A 14,293-nucleotide genomic window follows, 5' to 3' on the forward strand; every position below is an offset into this window, starting at 1 on the left:
AGTTAATAAAGATACTTTTTATGTTTACAGATTGAAAGACTCAGTATTGTTAAGATGCCCATATTTCCCTTAATGGTCTATAAATTTAACAAAATCTCAGTCATAATTTCAGCAAGTTTTTTTTTAATAGATTTTAAGAAGCTCTTTGTAAATTTTATTTGGAAGTGCACAACCTAGAATAATATTGAAAAAATTTGAGGACTACTTATACTACCTAACTGCAAGACAATGTCCAAGATCAATGTAATATAAAACAGAAAAACAGTAGAGCAATTTACCAAAATAGTGGCAATCATGCCAATGTGTTACTGATTTAAAGAGAGATATAAAGATAGGAAAGAATAGAGTCTAAAAATTCATCCATAAATATATGGCCAATTCATTTTTAACTGAAGAGCCAGTATAACTCAATTTAGCGCTTTCAACAAATGGTATGGGAACAACTGTATGGAAAAAATAAAGTTTGGCTTCTACCTCAGACCAAACCAAAATAATAATTTACAAAGAATCATAGATCTAAACCTAAAATCTAAAACTATGATGCTTCTGGAAGAAAATATAGAACATAATCATCATGATCTTCAGGTAGGCAAAAATTTCTTCAAAAGAGTACAAAAATCTTAAACCATAAAAAAAAATCTATTGAAAATTGGACTCAATTGAGTTAAGACCTTTTGATCTTAAGATACCATCAAGAAGTTAAGATACCATCAAGAAGACGAAAAGGCAAGACTGGAAGAAAATTTTGTAAGACATATATCTTAAAACAATTTTATATTCAGAATATAGCAAAGAACATACATGACTTTTTAATATCTCTTCCCCTTTCCTAAAATGGATAAAGGATTGGAATGCATATTTCATTTAAGAAGATATTCAAATAGCCAATAAGCAAAATGAAACAATGCTTAACATCATTAGTCATCAGAGAAATTCAGATTAAAGCCACAATGAGATCTCATTCCATATTTAACAGAATGGCTGAAATTGAAAAGTTTGACAATAGCCAGTGGTGGCCAGGCTAAGGAGCAACTGGAGTTCTCAAACACTGCTGGTGGGAATATAAAATGGTACAAATGCTTAAAATAAAAACACTTCGGCAGTTTCTTATAAAATTAAGCATTCACTTACCACGTGACTTAACAATTTCACTCCTAGATATTAACCCAGAAGAAATGAAAATATATAAGTGCAAAAGTCTTCTACACAAATATCCATAGGGGTTTTATGGCTATTTCATTCATAATGGCCAAAACCAGGGAAAAACCCCAAATCACCATCAACTGTGAATGGATAAATATATTATATATTCATATCATGGAATATTATTCACTAATGAAAGTGAATAATATACTGATAAGTGTAATGATACATGAAAAGATTTAAAAAATACATGAGTAATAAATCCAGACACAAAAAATGTATACTTACAATTCTATTTATATAATGTTCTAGAACAGACAAAGCTAATCTATATTTGCAGAAATCGACTAGTGGTCCCCTGGGGTAGTTGGATGTGGTGCATTGACTACAAAGAGGTCTGACACTCTCTGGGTTGATGTAAATGTTTTATATTGTGATAAGAACATGAGTTATTTGAGCTGTGGAAAGTATACATTTGACAAAGCTCATTGAATTGTACACTTAAAATCGGTATATTTAGTTGTGTTTACATTATTTCTCAATAAAGTTGATAAAAATTCAAGCTATGAAAACCAAGTCCATCGTTTATTATACTTGACACACCTGAGACTTCCTCTGCCACCAAAGTAAGCAAGATTGGTCCTGAATTCCATTCAGAGAATGATGTCTCTTTGGTCATGTCTCTATCTACCACTGCTGCAAATAGGCATTAGTGCCCTCATTCACCAAACATTTCATGGATTGATTACTTTGTAGGGGATCTTAGTCTGGGTACTGGATTTAGTTCTCAGGGGCTCAAATTCTAGTTGGGGAGACATATGTAAACAGACTTGGCAAAAGTTAAAACAACAGTATGGACGAGGTGCTGGCGGAACCTAGGGGAGCAAAGCAACTGTTGCTTGGATGAATGGGAGCTTTCCAGGTAAAGTAGGGATGAAAGGGATTAGGGCCTTGCTAAAGAGGGAGCAGGGTGTATGCAAGATACATGGCCATAGAAAGCAATGATGTGTTGCGGAGATGGAAAAGTTCACCGTGACTCAGGCATGGGACATATAGGAAGTTGTGGGAAATGAGGAAGAAGGGAGATGAAGCCAGTTATGAAGGACCTTGTAGACTACTCTTAGGCCAATCAAATACACAAATATACCTCACATTTTTACTGTGTAAAAGGCACTGTTGTGAAATACACTTCCATTACTTGCTTGATTACTATGTGTCTCAGATTTCTTGACTTCATTTCCACATCCTAGAAACATTATGTGAAATCATCCCAGGAGAACTGTTTTATTTTTAGTTATAAAGATAAAATTAATATAAAGTGGCAAGTTATTTTTGAAGTATTTGGAAAGCTATGAATACATAAACTCAAAGTATTTACAGTATTTCTCATTTCTTTATTTCATTAAAATATATAGTACTAGTATAAAAATGGAAAACCACATGGAACAGGACAAGGATCTACAGAGATTATCATCACTATACTATTTTGTACTTTTTACGTGTGACTTCTTGTCAAGGATCTTTAATGCCTTTGCAAATGAATAAATATATTTTCCTCCAATTTTTCATATATACAATGGAGATCTTGAAGTAAGTGAAGGAAGTCGAAGCTAGATAGGATGGCTTTGGAATACTTCAGAAGAGACCACACAAACTAAACTGAATTTACTTGAGCCTGTTCTAACCTTTGGATCATATTTGTCCCAGAGGAGACAAAGAAACTTATCTACGAGGGCACACTGAAAATACTGACTACATTCTCTGATAACTGTTGTGTTAAGTATTGTTTTTCTTATGTGCAATATACATAGCCCGAGAATTCAAGTAAAACCAGAGGCTGTGCATTTCAACACTTCAGTTTTTTTTTTTAATATTCCTAATGCTAAAAGACTCTAATATTATTTAATTAACTACTGCATTCAGTGTTAAATCCAGAATTGTTGCTTACTCTCTTTTCATGCCTTTCTATTTCAAATTAAAACTCACAATAAACGACTGGGTGATTTAAAATACTATTTAAATAAAGGCTTTTCAGAAGGCCTTTTAAGGAACTGAGGTGAGTATCTGAGGAAGGGTTCTCCACCCAAAGCCAAAGACGTCTATTTAAGTGCTGGGGTCTCTAGGCCATGTATATTGGCTGATTTACTGTCACCGATAATCCAGTGCTCGGCCAGAAGCCATTTCAGTTTAAGGGCATGTGGTTTGGCAGGCAGCATTGCTTGCAATAATGTAATAAAACAGAAAGAAATCCATACCTGGTTGTGAAAGAAGAGAGTCTATCTATTTTGCCAGAGGCAGGTGAAATGGGTCTGTGTGATTCAGTGGTGGGTCAGAGCAGAGCCTGTAAAAAATAATCCTCCATTACTTGTATTTCTGAAAATGACCAGCATGCTTCAGAGTTCCTAAATTCTGTGCACTCTTGGAGCAGGTGAGGAAAGCTTACTAATTTTATTTGTTTTCTCAGGCCATTGGCTTATGAAGGCTCTATTTATTACCAGTTGTGATTGTTCTTCTGGTCCAAATCTCTTTGGTTGCAATGAACAGAAATCCAGCTAAGCTCATTCAAATCTCATCAAGTCAAAGTAGAGCCAGGTGTCAGATATGATGGCACTAAGATAGAGAGGCTACTTTCTCTGTCTCTAGGGGCTGCCTGCCTTGCTCTTGGCTGCTGCTCCCAACAAGTCTGCTTCCTTTTTCTCTTTCAGTGCGTTGTCTTCCAGTTTGCACTCAAAACACTGCACCTTTCCCTCTCCCCTTTTCTATACTGCAGCCTTTATACTACAGGCCTTACTGCTAAGTTCTCAATGTCCTATTTCCAAACTCCCAGGAAAAGGATCTGATTGGATCAGCTCATCCATATTTTGGTCAGTCTTTCTGCCAGGTGATATGATAAGTCTCTTAGCAGGCTATGAGCAGGCAGGCCTTAACTATGGTGTAAAAGTAGGGACCTCATCATATGGTCTTTTCATTCAGCAATGGCTAATGACAGCACAAACAGTAGTAAGAATGCCCATTAGAACAGTGGCTTCTAATTATTACTGAGGTGAAGATGCCTTCTTTCATTAAAAATGTTGAGGACCTACTATTTGCCATGCATAGCACTAAATTCTGGAGATGTAACTATCAACAAGACAGATAAAACCTCTGCTCTTTACTGGTCTGCCCTCACTATGCGTCACCCTCTAACTTGCCTTAGGCCCCTTCAAGCAAGTTTATTCGAAGTGACCTTTATTTAGTCCTAATAATACCACCTCTGAATCTTCTTGATGTTCTGTATTTTCAAGACCCTTGTTTATAATAACGCACAAAGCCCTCCCATTTCCACTGTTCAAAAAGCTGTCTAAACCCTACTTCTTCCACAGTCTTCTCTCTTCATCTTATATAAAATGTACTCCAATTTCCCACCACTTCCTCACTTTATCTTTTAAGCATTTATCACCTGAATATGCCCTTCTTTTCATGTTTATCCCCTATTCCTCAGTGCAGAGCAAGGCCTTGAGTTATTAGAGGGCTCTTTTGTTAAAAGAGTTGAGGACACGCTTTCACATAGAAACGCACATTTGGCTTATTTTAATTTTCGTAACTTAGACTTGAAGAAATTGGCTTTGTCGTTTACAAATCTGCTCTTAATTCTCAAACTGTGGAAAGGCATTCGGTGTCACACAAAGAACTGGCTAAATAAACTTGATTCTCCGGTGAGTCACGAAGCTGGTAAAAATCCAGGTACACTATTGTTTTTTTCTATAGGTACTTTAGCAAACCAAGTGAATAGCCCACTAGAGAAAAGTTGTCACTTTCACTGATTCATCAACACTTTCCCCAGCAATCACAGTACCTGTGCCATCTGTGTTTAGCATTTTACAAAAGGAAAAAAAAAAAAAGCTCTTTGCGACTGCCATACAAATCAGGGGCACTAACAAGGTCACCCAGAAGGGAATTTCAGGACTCTAAGAAGATGTCCTACTGCATGGCAGTAGGCAATAACAGCATTCGACACAAGTTCTCCAGCATCCCAGGTTGCTCTGCCCCAGCCTAGAGCCGCTTCGAGTCCTCTGGGAAATGTGTATTATGCCTGGGTTAATTTGCTGATTAATCTCTAGCCAGTGGTTTGTGCTTTCCCCAGATGGCCAATTAAAATTTACAACTGGCAGAGCAGTGTCCTGTTGGCAGGCTGCTGAGGGGCTAAAGCTAGAGGCAGTGACAGAAGGCCTGGGCCGAGTTTTTGCCTTGTTTTCCTTCCCCTCCCCTTTTCTTTATTTCTCTCTTGCTTTTTTTTTTAAGCTGCTGGATTTATTCAGAGGGAAGTGTAAGCCGGGCTTATGCAGTAAGTGTGAGATGTGTGGTGTAGTTTACAACTCTGCTGCTATTTACTCTCCAACACTCTCAGGGCCGCTCCAGTATTCCAGGCATCAGCGGTTTTACCAACAGCAAATATAGCTGACAAAATCAGCCAGGGGGCACAACGGATTTAACAGCTTCTGAAATGTAATAGCCTTTTTTTTTTTCTCCCTTATTTGCAGTCCCCTTGGATTGATGGTCTAATATCATTCACTTCCTCACAAATATATAAAACATTTACAGTTGTTTGTGTAAATCAAAGGCAAAGTGCTGTGTGTGAAGCTGATAATAAGTAATGCTGTGATATATATAAAAGATAACATACTTTTACAGCCACAGCCCCCCAAATTAACTGTTAGATTTTACTTATCATTCTGTACAAATTGCATTGTATACACATCTGAATAAAACATAAAGCAAGGAATTTAATTAAAGAAATGCAATTTGATATAACTCTTTATTTTACAGTAAAATATTTACCATGTGCTTCAAATATGCATGAGTCATCTGGATTGGAAATTCTGAAGGAAATTGTTAATCAAGGCCCATTGATTCTTAAATAAGCCAAACATGGTGATGATGTATGGTATTATGATAGTTTGTTATTTTCACTAACTGTTGACATCAGTTGCCAAAAAAATAAAATAGAATTAAAATATTCCTTGAGGAGGGGGGTTTTGTTTTTAAAGATGAGTATTTTAAAGATGCATTATGATGGTAAAAATAATTTAAGGAGCACAAGTGTAAGTTTCACTTATATCAAATAAATAGGAAGGGATGAGGAATTGTGTAAAATTACCTTAATGGATAAGCCATAGGATTCTGGATTCTGCACTGATGAAGAGCTTGTGCTGCAGGACTGACAAACCGAACACTGGGGAGTCTCCAAGAGGGGGGCTCAGGTTTATGGGAGTCACTCAATAAGTCATTTTCACTATGCTACAGGCCACAGCAAATACAAAAGTGGTAAATTTAGGTTTGAAAGTGACTGGAAACGTGGCGGGGCCCTCGCGGGCAGTCACTGCGTCTGGCTCAGCTTTGCCCTCAGCACCGAGAACACCATTAGGCATGCAGTAAGCACTCAAGAAAGGTTTGAATCTGACACTAATTTCCCTGACAAATAGGAAAAACTCAATTTACCCCCTGCAAGTCTTTGCATGTCAACTTCTATTCAAATGAAGGATTTCAGAGTACTTTTCAGAAAGGATTTCTCATGTATTTTGGCCTTGAATTGTTCTCATCCAGGAGATCGTAGGATTCTTCATGGCAGGCACCTCGTATTGTTCATCTTTTTTTATCCCCCACAGTGCTAGCAGAGCACGGTGAATCTGCTTGATAAATGTATTCTGAATCGAATTTAAAGTGCTTCTTGAATTTCAGCTGTACTCTAAAGATACAACTCGATTTCGCTGGCAAAGCTTCCATACTGAGTACAGACCTCCGTTATGCAGGATTTCAGTTCAGCTTATAAGGTGGATGTAGGCAGAAAGGACTGTAAAATGGGATCTGTACAGACAAGGCAGAATTGCAAGAAGTAATATTTTTAGGTTTTATATTTAATCTTTTGTCTAAGCACATAGTCTACAAAGTTTCATCAGGGTAGATATTTTACCTGTAAATGTTAATTCACTCAAAGTATTACTATAAAATGCATGTTCTGGCCTAAGGTATTTGGCAATACTTGAATCATATTTCTTCTCAGTTGCCTAGGAAGTTTGGGTCTAACTCGTAGCTTACTCCCTGATTTTGTGGAGGAAGAAAAACCAGATGCGAGGCTGAATAGTGCCCCAACCAGGAAATACTAACCTGTGCAACATCATGTCTCATTGAAGGGTCTGCAAGTCAACTCTTACACATATTTAGTAAGCATGTACGCTTTGGGAGTATGTCAGATATTATTGAGCATTAGGTATCATTCCAGACAACAAGAAGCTTGCAATCATGGGGATGATAGCCATGAACTGAAATAATAATGAAACAAGGCACAATATGACAGATGCCAAATACATAGTACAAAGTACCATATGGGGCACTTACTAGAAAGTGATTGATTCTATCTGAAAGAAATGGGAAAGGCTTCTTGGGGAGATGAACGTTGACAAGAAGTACAAGGAGATGGATAAAAGAGGGACTTTCTAGGGTGAAGGAATTGTATGAGCAAAGTTATAGAGGTGGAAAATATTTAGTTCAGGGAATAGGGATGGATCAAAATGATGGTAAGGATGTTTAAAGGATGTCTGTGGATGTGGGCACAAAATGAAGCTGGAAAGTTAAAATTGGCCTTTGGTAAATTTGAGGTGAGTTTTTGTTCAATGCAGAATCTTCCAATTTGTGGGCAGGGAAGGAATTTTTGTCATATCCATGCTTTATGGTGAACGAGAAGTAGGAAAGGAAATTGGGATTATTACAATAACGTAAGCAAGAGGTATTCAGGACCTGAACTAGCTGTGGAGGTAGAAATGAAGGGATATCCTGAAGAAAAGGATAAATGGCAGAGCTATTTCTAATGCAGAATTGACAAGATAAGATGGTGGTCAGTATGTCGAGAATGAGGGAGAGGGTAAAGTCAAAGATAGTCTCAAGTTTCTAGCCTGGGAGACAGAACAGTGGCAAGTTCTTACTGGGAAAAGAGAATTCAATCACAAGATCGTGTCTCTAAAGAAAGAGAACTCATTGAATTTCAAATTTACTGTATCTAATTTACTCTATCAGATTATTGGGAATAGAGGTCTTCTCCTGGATGTGAGTTAAAGACTAGAAGGATGTTCACCTGAGGGATGTAGTCATTGAAGCCATGGATATTGCCACAAATCATCTCAAAGTCCACTGCCATGATCACATTGAATGTTAAAATACTGCATTACTTCTGTATGGGGTGGTGAGTGTAATGTTCTGAGCTCCTCAGTGTGCCCTTCTGCCCTAGCTGTCCTGGTTTCATTGTAGAGATCTTGGGATGCCCCCTGCAAAGCGTCAATTAAGGAGTTTACACCTGGTCCAGCACAAGTTGTCCAGAACTGTGATGCGGCGCCATAGCGCAACCTGTTCCAATTGGTTGGTTCCCTTGCCATTCCATTCCATTGTTAAGTAATTTCATTTTTACCCTTGCCCTTGGAAGGACTGTACAGCAAGAAAAGCAGCAGGCTAAGGAGGGTGCCAGGTGAGATGTTAGGTAGGAAGGACGGCTCACAAGGGACATTAAACTTCCATTTTGTACCAATCATTTCTAAATCTAGTTGCAGTGGTGGGGCATATCATGAGGCTAATTTAAAAGACAGTATATAATAAGGTCCTAAATGTATGGTGGTACAGACAATTAAATAATAAGATGGTATATACCAAGATGCTCAATATAAACTTTTAGCTCCATTTTCTCATATTTTAAAGGGCACATAATTTGGCAATGTGCATTTATGTGGGACAAAGTGGTCATAGATTAGAATGTAGTGGCATGATACACATAGTTACAAAGTTTCATTCTACATAATCCTACAGAACTGAACCTATGCAGTGTTCTGAACCGAAGGAAATTGAATTTCACTGGAATTACTACATCCATTGCTACACATAACACTTGCTCACTAATATGTCCGCGTTTCTTTTTTAGATTGTACCTCCCTTTGGGGACACTTAAAGAGACATAATCTAGAAAAATACAAAGCAGGGAGAGCACATTGAATCCAGACCTGAAACGATAGCTTTTGACAACGGGATCATGAATGAAATAAGCTTCACATATTCTTGTGATTGTTTTTGTGCAAACAGCAAATTTTCAGATCTCAGGTATTTCTCTGATTTTTCTTTTTGTCAGGTAGAGTGGAAAGTAACATCATTCTATGGCAAGATGGTTCGAGTTTTCCAGTTGAAAGGTCATGTAGCAAAATCAGTGTGGTAGCTGTAATCTTATCATGGCTTTCTCAGCATGAGAGAAATTTAAGTATTCATGATATTGTAATTACACATAGCAAGCCCATGTTTTCAATAGTGACCTTGAAAGAGAGTTAGAAAAGTATGTTTCCCCTTTATCTTAAGAAAAATAGCTATTCTAATGATTAACTATGCAATTTACATTATATAATTTTAACAAGTATTTTAATATGTTCTCACAATTAATTGGGCCCAAAATGTCATAGTTTCATGATCTGCTTTCAGAGAGAAATTTTGAAGACTCATTTCTGAGTTATTGAACATTTAATTACACAAACCTTTAAGTAAATAATCACACTGCAAATATTAGATCTATGTCCCAATAAGAGATAAGTCAGTGTACCATTAGATATTCCAGGGTACGCCACAGCTTATTCTCACTACTTTCATTCTATTAATTTGTGAGAGGGTGACTCTCACAGCCACTTTTTTTCCTAAATAAATGGTTATTTAATTGAAGGTCAAATCAACCTTGGCCTGTTTTACAGTAACCTACAGCACCTTCTAGTAGAGAAGATACAATCCCTCTCAATACAATTTAGATTTCTCTATAGAGTTTGCACAGTCCTACTGCAACATTTGATGTAAAAGAATGTGGTTCCTGATATTCTTACATGGAAATATTTTCATTTTACCTTAAAAAAACAACTCAAAATGAAACATAACAAGCCCTTAATCACTAGATGAGTCAAACACAAGTTAAAATAAGACTTTCTATTGTGTTTCATTCACTTAATCTAAAATGTTTGGGGAAAGATGTAAACATGCAGATAACACATTTGTTATTAGTACTAGCAATCATTATTCAAAAATTTAATTTACAAGAAACAAATACAACCTTGGGGAAGAAATGGCTGTTCATCAGTATAGTCACATCATCTGCCTAAAACACTGAGCTTTGGGTGATTGCACGGAAACAAGTAAATTCGGGTTGGCTTTGTGTAAGATGAAATCCTCCAGTGGTGTTTCCTGTCTGAACCAAATTGATATTTATAATGACAGAAGAAAAAAAAGTCACAGCCAATGACTATTTGCACACACACACACAACAAAGGAAGGAAGGAAGGAGGGAAGGAATAAAGGAGGAACAAAATGAAAAAAGGCTCTGCTTTCAATGTATTTCTAAGTTATAACATAGAGGCAGTTTTTTTTTTCAAGAGGATGAGCAGAACATAGAAAATACAAGACCGTAATGTCTGTTTAAAAGTTCAGACATATTAATTACTGCTTAAATTTCAGTACCGGTTTACAGAATCTGTGATATTTTCCAAGATGGAGCATGTTGAAAGAAAATCCTTTTAAGTAAAAAATACTGTCTGCATTATTTATTAATTTGCATTTTATTTTGTACTACTATGTAGTTTTTTGTTTCTTTTTTTAAAATGCAATTTCATTGAGATATATTCAGATACCATGTAAAACATCCAAAGTATACAATCAATGGCTCACAGTATCATTACATAGTTGTGTGTTTAATACCACAATCAATTTTAGAACATTTTCATTACTTAAATAAAAATATAAATAACACCCTAAACGTCCCATGCCCCTTTATCCCTCAATTATATATATATATGTCTTTATTACTCATCTACCCATACACCAGGCAAAGGGAGTGTCAGTCAGTCACATGGTCACATGACAAAAGCTATACCATTGTACAATCATTAGCAAAGATGAAGGCTACTGGACCAGAACTCAACAATGTCAGATATTTCCCTCTAACTATTCCAGTATACCAGAAACTAAAAAGAAACATCCATATATTGAGTCAGTAGTCATAATCATTTGTCAAATCCTAATTTCTCCATTACACCTCCTCCCTCTCATCCGATCAGTCTCTCAATCTTCAGGGATATCTGGGCAATGACTATTTTAACTGTTTGTGCTGGAAAGGGTGTTGATCTTGCAGAGTAGGGGAATGAAATTGGTTGATGTTCTTGAAGAGACTATTCCTCCAGGATTCAGGGCTCATCTGGCACAGGAACAATCTGGATGCCTTAAGTTTCTGAAAAAATAAACTTACTAAGAAAGACCTTTATAGAGTCTTAGATAGAGCCCAGGATATTATTTAGAGTTTTCAGGAATACTGTTGGTTGGGGATTGACATATTGTGACAAATTGCAAATATACTTCCATGTAGTTTTCTTCATTTATTCATTAAAATTTTGATTGATTGTTGACACAAAGCAAACAGCATAAATAAAGCACACACTCCTCTGTTATATAGTTTACATTCTAGTGGGAGGAGACAGACAATAAACAAATATATAGTCAGTATTATGGTGTTTAGCACTGTGGGGAAACATAAGACTGGACACTGGATTTGGAAGCACACTAGAAGGGGAAGCATTTCAGTTTTCAATAGAAATATCAGGAAAGGTCTCATTAGGAACGTGAAATATGAGCAAATACCTAAGGCAGCAAGGGAGCAGGCCTTATGGGGAGAAAAAGAATTCCAGCCTGAGGAGCTGGGGTGCCTGACATGTTCAAGGAAAGAAAGGAAGCCCATATGGACTTGCAGACAGTGAGCAAAGGGAACAGTGACAGAAAATGGGGTCCGAGTGGTCAGAGGTTTGGGGAGGATTGGGTAAGGCCTCACAGGCCAGTGTTAAGGTTTTTATTTTTTTATTTGAATTTAGTCTGGGAAGCCTCTGGACATTGTGGACAGAGAAGTAACAAGGAGAAAAGAGCAGAGGCAGGGTGATCCATTATGGAGCTGTTTAAAAAACCCAGATAAGAGGTGATGGTGGTTTGATACTAGTTGTAAATAGAGTAAGAAGTGGTTCTATAATGATACACTTTAAAGGCAGAGCTGACAGCATGTGCTGTCATGCATCTGCAGGGTATAAGAGAAAGAAAGGAGACAAGGATGATTTTAAGGTTTGGGTAACTGAAGTATGAATAACTCGAAGAATGCAGTTAACATTTTTTACAAGGGAGAGACTGAGAAAAGAAGCAGAACTGGAGGGAGAGATGAACTGGAATTTGAATTTGAACATATTTAATATGTCTCTAGATGTTCAGCAGATGGTTTGATCTATGAACCTAGAAGTTAGAAGAGAGGCATGGGCTGGAGACACCAATTTGAAAGTAGTGAGAATACAGTGTCAATTAAAATCAAGAGACTGGAAGAACTCATGCATGAAGTGAATGTAGGTGGAAAAGAGATCTGAAAACTGCACTTTAGGGCGCTCCAGAGCAGAGAGCCTGGGTGGAGGTGAGGAAGAATCAGCAGAGGAAACTGAGAAGTAGTGACCAGCGATGTGGGAAGAAAACCAGGAGAATAAGGTACCCTGGAAGTGAAGTGAGACAAGGGTTTTCAGGATGAAAGAGTAACAGCTGTGTCAAATACTGCAGATAGGTCAAGTAAGAACTGAAAATTACCCACTGGACTTTACACTGATGGATGCTCCTTGGAATCTTGGGTTACAAAGAAAGAATCAGTTTTATCTGGGTCTGACATTTCTGAACAAAGGCAATACCAAGTTTGCTCAACAAACTTTCCTTTCCATCTAGGACATAAGGGTCAGGATCTATGAACCTAGAAGTTAGAAGAGAGAGGCATGGGCTGGAGAGGCATCAGCAGACTGGCTGCTGATAAACCTGGGGAAAGTTTTTCAGCTCCACATAAAGAGTAAAAGGGAGTCCTCCGAATAAGACCTCGACATAAAGACAATCTGAAGGTTCACAATTTTCTGCAGGCAATTTGAAGTGAAGTCTTCAATTTTTAATGGTTGTTATTCTGTATAATGTAATTCTCTGCATTGCTGCTTTCATCTAAAATACAATGTGAGGGAACAAAATGCTAAAAGAGAAACTGCCCTGTATTTGGAGGTACCATAGATTCACACCATGATTGGAAATTTTCCATCACAAGGCAGCCTGAGGCACACTTTCAACTCTACCTCTGGAGCCAGGTTGTAAGAGGTTTGAGGTTTGAGCGGTGGGATACATATCTCAAGAGCCTCTATTGACAGAGCCTACTCCAGTAAGTCTCAAGGGTACTTGCATGGTAAAACAAATTCTAGGACAGGGTAATGATGTTGATGAGGCTTTAAATTGTTAATCTTTGTAATGATTTACTTAAAAGCACTAAGTAGTCTACATGGTAAATAGAAGCAAAGTTTAGTGACAAGAAGCAAAAATCAATTGTTTGGTAAGAATTGCAGATTCTTCTCAGAGAAAGCAAAGCCATGCTTGCAGTAGTTTCAAAAACTGATCAACAGTGAAAGAATATGCATTACATAAAACACTGTTTAAATTGTATTAAAATAAAGCAACATTTACTTCATAAATATTTTTATTGGGGGTTCTACTATGTAATAGGCACATTATTAGCACAGAGAAAACATGCTTTCAGAACATTTATAATCAGAGTTTCCATTAAACTAATTTTCATCTCATAAGTCTCTAGAGATGAGGAATGAAATCTATCTGAGCCAGGTTTTGTGGCCAGTGAGAAAGCACTACATTGACAACGCTGTCTAGTCACTGTGATGAACTGGAATATAAGGCTTATGCCTAGAGGTGAAATGGGCTTTCATCTCTTCTCTGTCCCACACAAGAAGCACTAGACCACCCTGCTAGCAATGAGAGAGAGAGCAGCCAGTGTGCCTGCAAAATAGGCCTTGTTAACTTGCCCTCTTGGCTGCACATGTGAAAGAAGTGAGAGAGTGAGCGATCAAGGTGGAAGAAAAGAGAGGGTCCTGCAAAGATGCTGAACTTTGAGGCCTATCAATACACAAGTAGCAAGTGACCCGTATGTCCTGGGCTCTGAATAATTAGATTAAGAATTCTTCCTCCTTGGAGGGCATAGTCTGAAGGGGTGAGGGTATGGACTAGAGCCCTCTCACCTAAAACTTGTTTTCTTACATATATAATAAAT

General features: G+C 37.4%; 1 long non-coding RNA gene across 4 annotated transcripts in view; it reads right to left on the minus strand.

Annotated features, from left to right (window-relative positions):
* Nucleotides 1-8,515, minus strand: part of LOC143676341 (uncharacterized) — a 136,844-nt gene extending 128,329 nt beyond the window's left edge. For all 4 annotated transcript variants that reach the window (XR_013172020.1, XR_013172018.1, XR_013172017.1 and 1 more), the window contains exons 1-3: nucleotides 8,252-8,515; nucleotides 6,622-6,987; nucleotides 3,399-3,484 (exon numbers count right to left, since the gene is read on the minus strand). This is a non-coding gene — a long non-coding RNA (uncharacterized LOC143676341). The remainder of the gene's footprint in view (nucleotides 1-3,398; nucleotides 3,485-6,621; nucleotides 6,988-8,251) is intronic.
* Between the last annotated feature and the right edge of the window lie 5,778 nt (nucleotides 8,516-14,293).

Source organism: Tamandua tetradactyla, chromosome 3 (assembly GCF_023851605.1).
Source record: "Tamandua tetradactyla isolate mTamTet1 chromosome 3, mTamTet1.pri, whole genome shotgun sequence".
Classification (NCBI taxonomy): domain Eukaryota; kingdom Metazoa; phylum Chordata; class Mammalia; order Pilosa; family Myrmecophagidae; genus Tamandua; species Tamandua tetradactyla.